General features: G+C 47.2%; 2 non-coding genes across 2 annotated transcripts; one reads left to right on the top strand and one right to left on the bottom strand.

The window, feature by feature from the left end:
* Positions 1-3,713: 3,713 nt before the first annotated feature.
* Positions 3,714-3,820, top strand: LOC120684107. Its single transcript, XR_005679090.1, has one exon. It is a non-coding gene; the product is annotated as a small nucleolar RNA R71 (small nucleolar RNA).
* Positions 3,821-11,719: 7,899 nt separating this feature from the next.
* LOC120684144 lies at positions 11,720-11,826 on the bottom strand. The gene has a single exon (XR_005679125.1). It is a non-coding gene; the product is annotated as a small nucleolar RNA R71 (small nucleolar RNA).
* Positions 11,827-12,772: the final 946 nt, after the last annotated feature.

Raw genomic sequence — 12,772 nt, 5'->3', positions numbered from 1 at the left:
GCCCCGGCTCCCGGGCCCACACACTTGCGCACACGTGTACCCAAACCCCCAGCCAAACCAAACCCACCGCCGCCGCCAAGGAGTGGAGCAACAAGAGGGAGAAGAAGAAGGGAGGAGCCTCACCGCCGAGTTCGCCGTCACCGCCCGAGGAACAGAGGAGGGGAAGATTCACCGCTACCAGGGAAGGGAGTAGAGGTCGCCTGGAATTGACCATGGAGCTGGACCCGCACACACTCGCCTCACTGAGCCCCGACCAAGCTTGCCGCCAAAGATCGCCATCGCCGCCGGGAAGCGCCCCCCACAACCGCACCGGATCGGCCCTGGCCATAGCGGATCCACAGTGTCGCTGTCATGCAGACCCCACTTGTCAGCATGGCCGGGTCGAACCAAGCCGATAGTGGGCTGTGGCCCATTTCCCTTTGGCCCGCCAAGCCAGCCTGTTACCCTTTTCGCCCTATGCCGGCCCACCGTTACAAGCTGAAACCTCTGACCCAATCTGCTTAGCCAAGCCGATGGCTCCTGGGCCGAGCTGAGCCGAAGCCGCCCAGCCAACCCGAGCCACTCACTCTTGGGCCGAGCCGAGCCGGCCCGATCATTTGAGACCAGTAGCTAGCTGAGCCCTTCTCCTTTTTCTTTTAAACCGAAATTGACCAATGGGCCCTACCGTCAGTGAAACAACGTGGCTGACACGTGGGAACCGAAACTGACAATGCTGATGTCAGCAATGACCGACCCCCTGTTGACATCATGCTGATGTCAGCATGACACGTGGTGTGCCCAGAGGCTGCCACATGTCAGCCTGTGGATTTCTCTATTTTCCAAAAATCATTTATTTATTTTAGAAATTGATTTGAACTTCAAAAATTCATAATAAATCAACCGGACCTCCGAAAAATATGAAACCAGTTTCATAATTCTTCTAAAATCATGATCTATGCATTAGAGTAGGTTTTGTTGTGAGTTGGGACTTGTTTGGACACTTTTTTGAATATTTTCACTTTGGCCCCTTCAATTATACGTAATTACGAATAGGACCCAGCTGCTGAGAAGCTGTGCGACGTCCCAGACGACTAAAAGACCCCGGAGGCCTAGGAGGACTACGAAGACACGCCAGGTTCACACCCATCTCAGTTCTTGACTTCTATAGACATCGCTTGCTAGATCTGCTACCGCTTTTACATATCTTTTGAGTGAACCTGCATGACCCATTTATATTCCTTTTCCTTGACCACCTACTCCACCATTATATGGTTAGTAGAATATGAGTGTGATATGGGATATTGGGTTTCTATAATGATAGTCTTGGCATGACTGGAGATCCACATATGAGGAGTTGGTGGATAGGAATATACCGCGGGAGCGAGCGAGTTAACTCGATCGGTTGATCGAGGGCCAGGGGCGTGTGTTGGGCACACCCTGCGAGTACCTGTGGTGGGTACCAGTGTTCCCTGTGCGGAACTCGATCCTTTGGGATCTATGGTAGGATACAGGAGGCGTTTGAGGGGCGATACCTATAATGGGTGCCATTCGCTGACCATTGTGGCGAAAATGCACTTGTGACGAAGAGGCTCGCTTCGACAAGTAAGGACTGAATTAGCTGGACCTAGTGACAGGACTATAATAAATGTACATGCCACTTACCCCAATGGGTGGAGGTTCCAGCCATTCCTAACTGTGCGGTACCACGACTGTAGGAGTTATGTGTTAGGAGCGAGTGGTGGCAAGCGCACCCCTGAGAGATCGTGCTGCGCTGAACTCATATCTGAGACTCTCGAAGCCCATTGGCCAGGTTAGTGATTGACAGTCCCGGGTCATTCATTGTTCCAATTGTCCCTAACCCCAGGAGAGTATGATGGTATCGTCTTAGTTAGGAAGTCATGGTTGTGGGTTGTGTCTCAGTCGGTTAATCCTTGGCTTGCAACCCGAGTGGGTACTGGTGTACAAGCTCTGCAGAGTTAAAACTATACGTATAGTTGCATACTCGAACATGTACAACTCTTGAACCGGCTTCACTAACTAGAGTAGTGTTACTTGATTTCTACCTCCCACTAGTCTTCTTTCCTGCTCGGATAGCAGTTGAGGTGCGAGGAGTGGGAGTTCTCGTACCGCCTTGGGTGGGTTATACTTAGTCAGTGAGATGAAAGTTGATCCGGAGTCCGGGATGCCAGAGTAGCCCGCGTCGGGATATTTGGCTGATGCTATGTTTATGCTGCTGCTGCTTAGGAAAACCCTAGCCTTATCCTTGGCTACTTTTATACCCATGCATTCCACTTAAAGCTGCATTCGGATGGTGACATGAGCCTATCTCATATTGGGGATAGCCTGATAGATGCAGGATCCGATTCGACAATCAAGCTGGATGACGATGAAGGATGCTAAGGACGGGTCGAGCTATGCTCAAGTTGCTTGTGGAGGAGTGAAGGCTGAAGATGAGGATGCTTGGAGGAATAGCTATCGCTTCCGAGTTTTTCTTGTAAATCCTTTAGCCCTAGGGGCTTGTACTCTGATTATCGTATTGCAAATCCTCTGGATTATGTATGATTAAACCCATGTACTGACTTCTATCAAGAAGTGCAACTATGATATGTAATTGAAATAAGTTCTGTATATGATAGCTACTGATCCAGGGACTATCACGATGATACAGGGAGTCGGGTTCTCCTTTCGAAAACTCGGTTCGTTTCACAGGCACCCTCCAATCTTCAACTTTGTCCTTAGCCTCTTGATCAAGACTTTTGGCCGAACCGATGTCCTCAGCATCCCCGACGGTCAGATCGGTCTCAGGACCGGTCAAACCGATCACATAGACTGGTCAGACCGGTTGGTCCATATTCAGCAACTCGGCACTTGTTCGCATCGGCTTTCGAATTTGAAAACATTTCTTCACAACTGCATAGCTAGATGCTTACTACGCTAGAGCATTATCCTTTCCATTTCCTCCCTTAGTATATGTCTAATAACAAACTCATCAAAGGAAGAAACAATCTCAAGACATTTATCAAGATATGCATTTAAGGATCTGCTATAGCATTGGCATACCTTGAATACCTGCTGCACCACCAGAAGCGAATCATCGTAGGCTTCAACATGCTTCACGGCCATAGATTGCAAAAACTCCAAGCCAATTAGAAGTGCTTTATATGCAACTTTATTGTTAGTACAATCCTCTTCCAACTGGTTTGAGAACTCAAAAATAGTGCCACTTTGAGAAATAAGAACAACACCAATCCCTTAGCCATCATCACAAATTGATCCATCAAAATATAACTTCCATGGTGTGCAATTAATATAGATGACTTCCAAATCATGCTCATCATTAATCTGATGTTCAACAGTGAAATCCTCTATAATTTGTCCCCCCCCCATAGCTTTTACAGATTCATAGCCAAATCTTACTCAACAAGCACATAAGCCCACTTACTGATTCTCCTACTCAAAATCGATTTTTGTAGCATATGCTTAATCACATCAGCTTGACAAGTAACTATGCAAGTACGAGATAATAAATAATACCTCAACTTGGTACAAGCATAATACAAAGACAAGCACAACTTCTCAATAAAAGTATACCTTGGAGATCATATTCTCGACCAATTCTTTTGCTTTGGTGATGGTCATGTCAAGAAAAGGCTCCTCCAGCAGCAGCGTCAATATAGGCTCTAGATGTCGTTATTAGCCTATTGTAGAAGCTTTGGAGGACGAGCCATTCATCCATCCTATGGTGAGGACAGGCCATGATGTACTCTTGCAACCTTTCCCATGCTTCTAGGATGGATTCCATCCCTATTTGCTGGAAACTGGATATCTTCCTGTGTAGGGCATTTTTTTGCCAAGCGGGAAGAACTTCGCGAGGAACACATTGGAGCATTTACCTTGGTGCCAATGTCCTTTTCCTTGTATAACCACTATTTCACCTTCCCTAGTAGGGAGAAAGGAAACAGACAAAGCTTGATAGAATCGGCGGTGACACCCCATATGACTATGGTGTCGTAGAGCTCCAGAAAATTCAGCAAATGTGCATTGGCGTCCACATTCGGCTTGCCATAGAAAGGGCTAGTCTGCAGCATGTTGATGAGACTAGATTTGAGTTCAAAATTCACGTCCCCAACATTGGCGTTGGTTCTGGTAGCCACATTGGCAGTGGAGGGGACGGAGAACTCGCGGAGAGTCTTCTCAACCATAGCCTCAAGAACAGTGGGTGCTTTCAAACTGGGTTTCTTTACCGGGAAAGTGGCTGGAGGAGAGGCGACGTGAGGTCGTGACCTTCTCAATAGCTTCTCTGGATTTTCTATATAGTTTTCCAGCAGGGAGAAACCGGTCATACACTACCCCTGTTTTCTTCCAAACACAAAGGATAGAAGAAAACATAAAGTGACATTATCCTGAAAAAGCAGTGCGTATATCTTAGGTACGAGGCCTAGATTAATACCAGTACAGTATCTTTATTCACATGCCATCCTCGGCAATAGTGCCAGAAATGCTTGTTGACATTTCTTAGCTTCGCCACCAGGTTTGTTAGTTCCTAGCAACAGCGCCAAAAATGCCTTGGGGTATAACTCAACGATTATAGAAAATGATATGCAAGCGCACGGATATGTCGTTGTAGCATTTCACCCGTGAGTATGCGGGCATCGTTCTTTATATTTTTCCTAAAGGGAATGGCAAAGGTTGTTGTTGGCTGTCAATTTTGATGGTTTTCACCAGCAATATTCCGCCTTATTTCATGAAAGATAGGCCATAATCATGTCAAAATTATAAAATCTAATCAATTCCACAAGTTTTGGTTCATATTTGATTGCAAGAACAACATATCCAAAATTGAGCCAAAAAGGATAATTTCTAGGGCGGCCGGCCTTAGCACGGCCGACCGGCATATGAACTATGGAATTTCGGCATGAAACTTTACCAGAGTGATCCTGAGGATGAATCCAAGCCAACCCAATAGGGATCCACTCAAAGTTCACCAATTAAGTCTAGAAGGCTTGAGTCCCAAAGCACAAGGGAAACATGGGCCCACATTTAGAGAAACAAGTTGTGTCATGCCCGAAACCGCCTTCAGGGACAACATACAACCATTGAGGAGTATGACGGTGCAACGGAGGGTTGAGATGTGCCAAGGTCAGGCTGCCCGGCCTTGAACAGGCCGCCCGGCCTCTAACCACGTGCAAATTGTCCAGTCCTTCTCTACCGAAATCCAGGGACATACCAGAGCCGCTCACCAGAAGGTTGGTACCTGATGGCACAAATCCCAGGCTGCCCGGCCCACAGGTCAGCCTTTGGTGATCAGCTTTCGCGTGGAAGTTAAGCTGCCGGCCTACTTCGAGTACAAGTGAAGCTTGGGGTCAGAACCGTCCTTGGAGCACTATAAAAGGACCTCCACTCCTCACTTGCAAGACACACCAATTTGGAGCAAGGAGAGTCTAAAGTTAGTTATGTCCTAGTGTAGAATAGGGAGAGTGTGAGGTGAGAGCTTTGGTGGAAGCCGAGCTAAAGGGGCGGAGTTAAGTTCCCTCGACCTTACCCCACTTTTGTAGCCACCTCAGAGGAATATATTTATCCAAGTAAGTTCCTCGTTTATCTTCAGCTTCTCGCTAGTTTTACTTTTTAGTTAATCTACTTGTTCAGTTACTTTGATTGATCTGCGGGATCATGAGTCTACATCAATAGCAAGTTATATTTATCTGAGGTTACTTTCTGCCAAAGTACACGGTAGGAGTAAGTAGCTCGATAGTTGCAGGCATGGTGCCTAGGATTGGTTAGCTATCTAAGGTGGTGTTCCACCCCATGGTACCGTAGTGGTAGGCGGCAAGTGGCGACAGCTTTGGCCGTCCCTCGTAGTCCACTACGTTCAGGTATTTTCATAGCAGTAGTTGTCGACTGTCGTTGGACTCCCTTCTCTATCCAGTCTGAGTCCTTCTTTGAGACCGTCGAAGCAGATCAAGTTAGTAATCTAGTAGAATAGCTGAGTATTAGGTAATATATCTGGAGTTAAGCCTTATACCCTCGTACCTCTTCTTTCTTGGTGGGTCTGGTTGAATCGTTCTAGACCACTAGTCGTGTCTTATCGTTCCCTGGTGAAAGCTACAATCAGTCTCTGTGAACTTGTGGAGTAATTCGTTTATGCTAAGGAGTGCCAAGAAGCTTTTCTGCGCTGTTGCCGGGGAACGGTAGCAACACTAGTACTAGATCTTTTTAGCTATACACTTATCCACCCTACCATATGGAGTTTTCTCCTAGTTATCCGGTAATTCCATCCCGCGAGTATATGGAACCGCCTCCATCTTGCCATCCCATTCTATCTGATGGTTACAAGATATGTCCCAATCTCGTAGCCATGGTTCGTGCAATGTCCTTCTCTGGTAGAAAGGACGAATGTCTCTATGCTCACCTGCAAGAATCCGAAGAGAACTGTTCTCTTCTCACCATACCCGGTATGAATCAAAACTCCTTACGGTGGAAGCTTTTCCCGTTCTCTCTAATGGGGAATGTGAAAGTTTGGTACAACCAGAATGCAGGGAGAGTTGGAGGAGATTGGATACACTTGAAAGATGAGTTTTGCCCATTCTTCTTCCCTGTCTCCAAAGTGATTCCACATTGTATGTAACTACTATTATTCATGCAAGGCCATGGTGAAACACTTGGAGCAGCGTGGGCACAATTCATGCATTTAGTAACTTCTGGACCACCCCATAATGTCCAAGAAGAAATGCTAATGCAACACTTCATTCATGGTATCAACCCAGAGAGTACGCATTTCAAGAATCTTGCCTCCGAGGGATTCATCAAGTACAAGACAGTGGCTGAAGTAAGGACCATCCTAGAGAGGGTTCTCAATAGCACTCAGTACATGGGAGTCTTTGATGATCCACCCGAGCCAGAAGATCAGCCCAAAGAGAAGCAGCAATTACATATTCTATCAGATGCATCCTCTCCTCCTCCACCACACAGAGGAAAACACCGAACCACCCAACTCCCTAGATCATGAGCCACTCATCGAAGATATGACGATGTTCATACCTGACCTCTTCACGAAAGAAGAGTACATGAACTCGGCAATGTTTCTACCATGCCGAAGGAGCACAAGTGCATTGTTGACGGTCCTTAAGTGCAAAATCTGAGTGTCAGCTATACTCACAAAAGAAGGAAAAGCATACCTCTTACACACATATTTGTATCACTAACCTAGATCCATAGTTGTTTTGGAGAATTTATCTTTTTAGGAGCACAAGTCCGGAATAAGAAGAAAACACGAAGAATACGCAAAAGAAGTCGTAGAAGGTCGCATCCTGCGTAACACAACCAAAAGGGCCCCACTTGACAGACCAAACCGACAAACCAAGCCCCAGCACCGAATACCTAACATGAGGACCCACCAGGCAGAGACTCAGAGGAAGGCGGTAGCCAGAGGCAGCGAGGTGGGGCCGGCTGACCCCATGGGTCGGTCGAATCTGACCTGCTTCCCGTCCAGGTGCATTTTGGTGGGAAGTCTGATCTTATCCTCCCAAGGTCGGTTGTTGATGTTTCCATGTATAAAGATGGCGAAAACCGGCCTCAAGAGCTATAAAAGGAGCCTCCCACCACTCACTCAACACACCACTTGGGGAAGCCTGTCTCTCACACTCTCTTGTGACTTGTACTCCTTAGGGTAGTGGAGCTAGGCTAGTACTTCATTTCCTTAGCGAATCCAGTCATCTCGGGGTTGGCGAGCAATCCTCGGCCTCTGGTGTGGCTTTGTATTCCGATTATCGTTATGCTATTCATACAAAGTTTGTTCATGGTTATCTTGCTATGTTCTTAGCTTGCTTTGCCATGATCAGTTCTTCATCAAGTTATATTATTTGCTTGCTTAGACAAGATGATCTGGGTAAGTGTATCGGTTCGTTGTGCTTTCGGGCTTGCCTTAGCGTCTTACCTGTCCATCCGAAGGGTGGGGGACCCGGGGGCGCTAGGGTAGTGACCTCATATGCGGGCATGGTGCCTGGGTATGCGGGATCCCTCGGATATGACGGTGCTCCACGGTTTGACTGGGGTAGACCACGGGTGGTGACAGCCCTGTCAGTCCGCCGGGAAGCTGCTTCTCAGTTAGCGTACTCCTCGACGTTCGGGTATCGTGTAGGCATTCATGCAAAGATGAAACGGGACTGGATGTTCTCCAGTGTGGGTCATTCTCCCCGATGTCCCTAATTTCCCGGCACCTGCCGCTCAAAGCATGTGGCTAACATAACTATTTGCTAACATGAATAGTATACTTGGATCTTGTTTGCCTATGCTCCCACTAACCTTAGGTGTATTCATTTATTCTTTATCCATGAGAGTTGGCTGATCTCTGTGTGTCACATTACCCTTGATTATCTTTACTATCACTTACCCCTGTATAATCCGCAGTCTGCACCTTATCTCATACTGTTATGGTTATCTATTTACTAAAACATCTTTACACACCACGCCATCCCTTGGGAAAATATAAATATCGATACCCTGAATACTTCCGGGTGAAATGCTACAACGGTATATCCGTGTGCTTGCGGATCCTTCTGTAATCGTTAAGACATACCGCACGGCGCTTCTTGGCGTCATTGCTATGAACCTAACCCGTTCGTAGTGGTTATGCTATGGAATGCCCGTCGGCATTTCTGGCGCCATTGCTGGGAACTAACCCCTCCTAGTAGCGACGTTAAGAAATACCAACATGCATATGCTCAAGATCTGAGACGTTCATTCCAGAAGCCACATGCATGTTGAGGGTCTTTCTGCTTTTATGAACAAGCAATGGACAGAAGAAGCGGAATCTTGCAGTAGTATCATTTAGATCTACCGTGATGCCTAAATACTCTTCTGCACTATTGGGGACGCCATTTCACAGGAGATCTTTTATGATCCAAAGGTCAGGGTGAATGTGATGTCCAAAACTTTGGCAGATCACATATCATCTCGTAAGCACCTGAAGTGGATCGACGGCCAGATTGTGGAAAGTAAAGGAGTCCTCCGAGTTATCCCCCTCATGATGGGGAGTAACATGGTCTTTTTGGATTTTCACAACTTTGATGTCCCGGAAGGTGAAAAGTTTGTCTTGATCGAAAGACCAATAGAGCCACTTGTCCACCCTAATAGAGATTGAGCAACTCTCGAGGTTAAGGTTGGCAATGAAACCATCTCGGTCAGCCTAAGTTCATGCAACACAATTGCAGAAGCTAGGCCGGAGCAAAACCCAGTGGAAGAGGCGGTGTGCACCATTCAAGAGGGACAAACTCAACCCATTCTTGAAGAAGATGCCACCCACTTCACTCAGGAAACAGATCCGGACAGCCAGAGTAAGCTCGATGAAGAGGAGAAACCGCAACCTTCCCTTCCTGAGTTGAAGCCGCTGCCTCCTGGTTTGAAGTACGCTTTCCTCCACAACAACAGAGCCACGCCAGTCATCCTCAGTGATAAGCTGACAGAGAGTGAGACTGTTGACACTCACTAACGACCATTTTCAGGCGTCAACTTGATCATAAAATCATGAGAGTTTGCATTTCTTACACGCATCCTTATCCAATAAAGTCCCTAAATCACACTTTACCTTTTAGAATATGCAAGTTGTGTTTTCAAGCAAATATGCAGGTTATAAGCACACTTTGGCCCGACACGAAATCACAGAAAATATCAGGAGTACCGATTCAGGCTCAAATGGACCAAGTGAAGCCCAAGAACTGAAGCAAACCCAGCTGGGGCAGGCCGTGCCTCAACTTTAGGACAAGGGGAGACCAAGACAAGCCCACTCCAGGAAGTTGGGGGCGGTTGGCGGCCCGGGTAGGCCGACCGACCTACCTGGTCGGCCAGCCAGGGCCGTGGGCCCCACTGCCTCAACCAAGGCACGTGACGCTTCCCTGTTGGCTCACAACGTCGGTTTGGGGTGCTGTGGCTGGTGGCTCCCTGCTATAAATAGAAGGGGGGTAGAGAATAGGACACACACACACACACACACACCACACCTCTCACTTCCTCTCTTGCATTCCTTGCATATTCTTTAGGCTTAGTGGAGTTTAGGAGAAGTCTAGGAGTCATCGAGTCGTCGGAGTTGCTCGAGAGTCTGGTATGGGTTTATCTCTAGCTCTCTCTTGTAATATTCGGTCGTTTGTAATAGAATTAGACTATGGTTACCGATATCTGCTTGAAGTATATTCTTAGTTATCGAGTATATGCTTCTTGCCATGGTTGCGTTATTATTCAATGCTTGCATTGCATGATCGCCCTGTGCTGGAGATGGTTAGTATTTTGTTCTTAGAACTCTATCAACTGCTCTAGTATTCGTATGATTGCTCTAATGTGATGTCTGTCCATTTGGAGGGTGGGGGCTCCGCGCGGGACACTGGAGTATCCCTTACTAGTGTAGACATGGTGTCTAGATTAGCTAAGAGTTGCTGGATGTCAACTATACCCACGGTTTGTAGAGGTAGCCGGCGCGGGACACTGGAGTATCCCTTACTAGTGTAGACATGGTGTCTAGATTAGCTAAGAGTTGCTGGATGTCAACTATACCCACGGTTTGTAGAGGTAGCCGGCAAGTGGTGACAGCCCTGTCCGTGCCTTTTAGTAATCCTCCACGTTCGGTATGGGGGGTAGGAGGTACATAAAGTTGCCGGGGTGTACGGGCTCCTCCCGTTACTTCGATAGCAATCTCCCTATTGTGTAGTTTAATCTCTGACGAGCTAACTAATGAGAAAGTGTAGATATAGCTAACTCGAGCCCTAACATTTACCTTGCTCCCATCCTAAAGTAACCTTTATTCTTTTATCCAAGAGAGTAGCTTGTGTGTGTGTCACACTACCTCCTACCATGTTATTATCTTACCGCTGTTTATGCATGAGAATATCCAATCTAGATAGAGCTCACCAACTGATCTATATATTCTCTCACTCATCGCCTTCCCTGCGGAAATATAAATGACACCCCGGCATACTCCCGGGTAAAATGCTATAGCGGTATTCCATGCGCTTGCGGATCTATTCGTGGTTCATGAAATACTGTCGTCCCAAATTGGCGTCTGCAGGCGTCATCGCTAGGTGACGTTGGTAGGCGCCAACAAGCATTTTTAGTGCCGTTGCTGGGGAAGGCACAGAGTGAAATATATAGACAAAGTTGTGAACAAAATTGAAATTGGTATTCACTTGCTAAACAGGTTAACTTGGCTTTGTTTTCTTGTCTTCGTTGATATGAAAACAGGGTAGTGTATGACTGGTTTCGACTTGCCGCAAAACTTTCATTCCGATCCAGAGTCACTTTTGAGGAGGACACGAGCTCGTCTTGTATCACCTCGGAGATCACTCTCGGCAGTTGATCCAGTCATCGCATTGTCGTCAGCTCCTAGAGCTATGGCCCAGAAGACACTCTGTGATTACTCTGCTCCATCTACTAGCCAGGTCCCGACCGGACCCGAGGTTAACACCGGAGGAGAAAATTTCGAGATCAAGACGGGTCTCATTACGATGGTGCAGGCCAGCCCATTTTGTGGCAGGGCCAATGAGGATGCCAGTGCTCATCTCCACAGTTCCTGGAGCTCTGCAGTACTTTTATTATCAAGGGTGTATCGCAAGATGCAATCCGGCTCCGTCTGTTTCTGTTTTCTCTCTTGGAGAGAGCGAAGCAATGGTTTTATGCTAACAAGGCTGTTGTGGATACTTGGGACAAATGTGCCAAGACGTTCCTCTCGAAGTTCTTCCCGACGGGCAAAACCAATGCTCTTCGTGGTTGGATTTCGAACTTCCAGCAGGCATCAAATGAGTCAATTCTGGAAGCTTGGGAGAGGCTTCAGGAGTATATTGTGGCGTGTCCGCACCATGGAATGGATAATTGGCTCATTCTACAGAACTTCTACAACGGGTTGACACAGTCACCCGTGATCATGTGGATGCCACTACGGGTGGAGTTTTCTTCTCGCTGACCATTGAAAGAGCTACATCATTGATCGAGAAGATGGTTTCCAAGCAAGGTTGGAGTGATGATCGCCTCCAACCGCACTGCGAGGTATACACTTCGTCAAGGAGGCCGACATGCTCGCTATGAAGATTGATCTCCTCCTCAAAAAATTTGAGGATTATTCCCAAGATAAGGCTCAGATGCAAACACTTCAAGCCTTGGAAACTCGCATGACGTGCGAGGTATGTGGGAATGTTGGACATTCGGGCGACAATTGCCTAGAAACCCAAGAAGAAGCTCTATTCCTCAATGGCAATGGGTTTCGTCCACAAGGAGGCCAGGGGTGGAATCAACCACGCCCATATTACCAAGGAGGTAATGGGAATTCGAATTCTTTCGGTCCTAACCAGCCTACCTTGAGAGATCTTGTCTACGGCCAAGCGAAGATCAATGAGTCCCTTCAGAAGAAGTTGGCCGCTACAGACAAATCTATGGAGACCATCCATGCCAAGATGGACAGATTCTCCACTGCTATGAAGAACCAGCTAAGTTTCAATAAGGCACTAGAAACTCAATTGGCTCAACTAGCTGCTGCTACACCTGCTGCTGAACTAGGGAAGATTTCGGGGCAACTCGAATCAACTCTAGAAAGCGTGAATGTCATCAATGCTATGTGGAAAGAGCCCCTTAGCAGGACATCCCTCAGCTATGCAGAGAAGCTCACATGCCCAAGAAGAGGTGCGTGGGGCGAGTTGGCAGCCCCAATAAGAGAAGATCCCGGAACCCTAGTGATCAGCTGCTCAATCTTTGATTATGAATTTGATCACGCCCTTTGTGACCTTGGAGCCAGCATTAACATCATGCCCAAGGTGAC

The sequence above is a fragment of the Panicum virgatum genome, chromosome 7N (assembly GCF_016808335.1).
Source record: "Panicum virgatum strain AP13 chromosome 7N, P.virgatum_v5, whole genome shotgun sequence".
Lineage (NCBI taxonomy): Eukaryota > Viridiplantae > Streptophyta > Magnoliopsida > Poales > Poaceae > Panicum > Panicum virgatum.
This window is presented reverse-complemented; position numbering and strand designations above follow the sequence as displayed.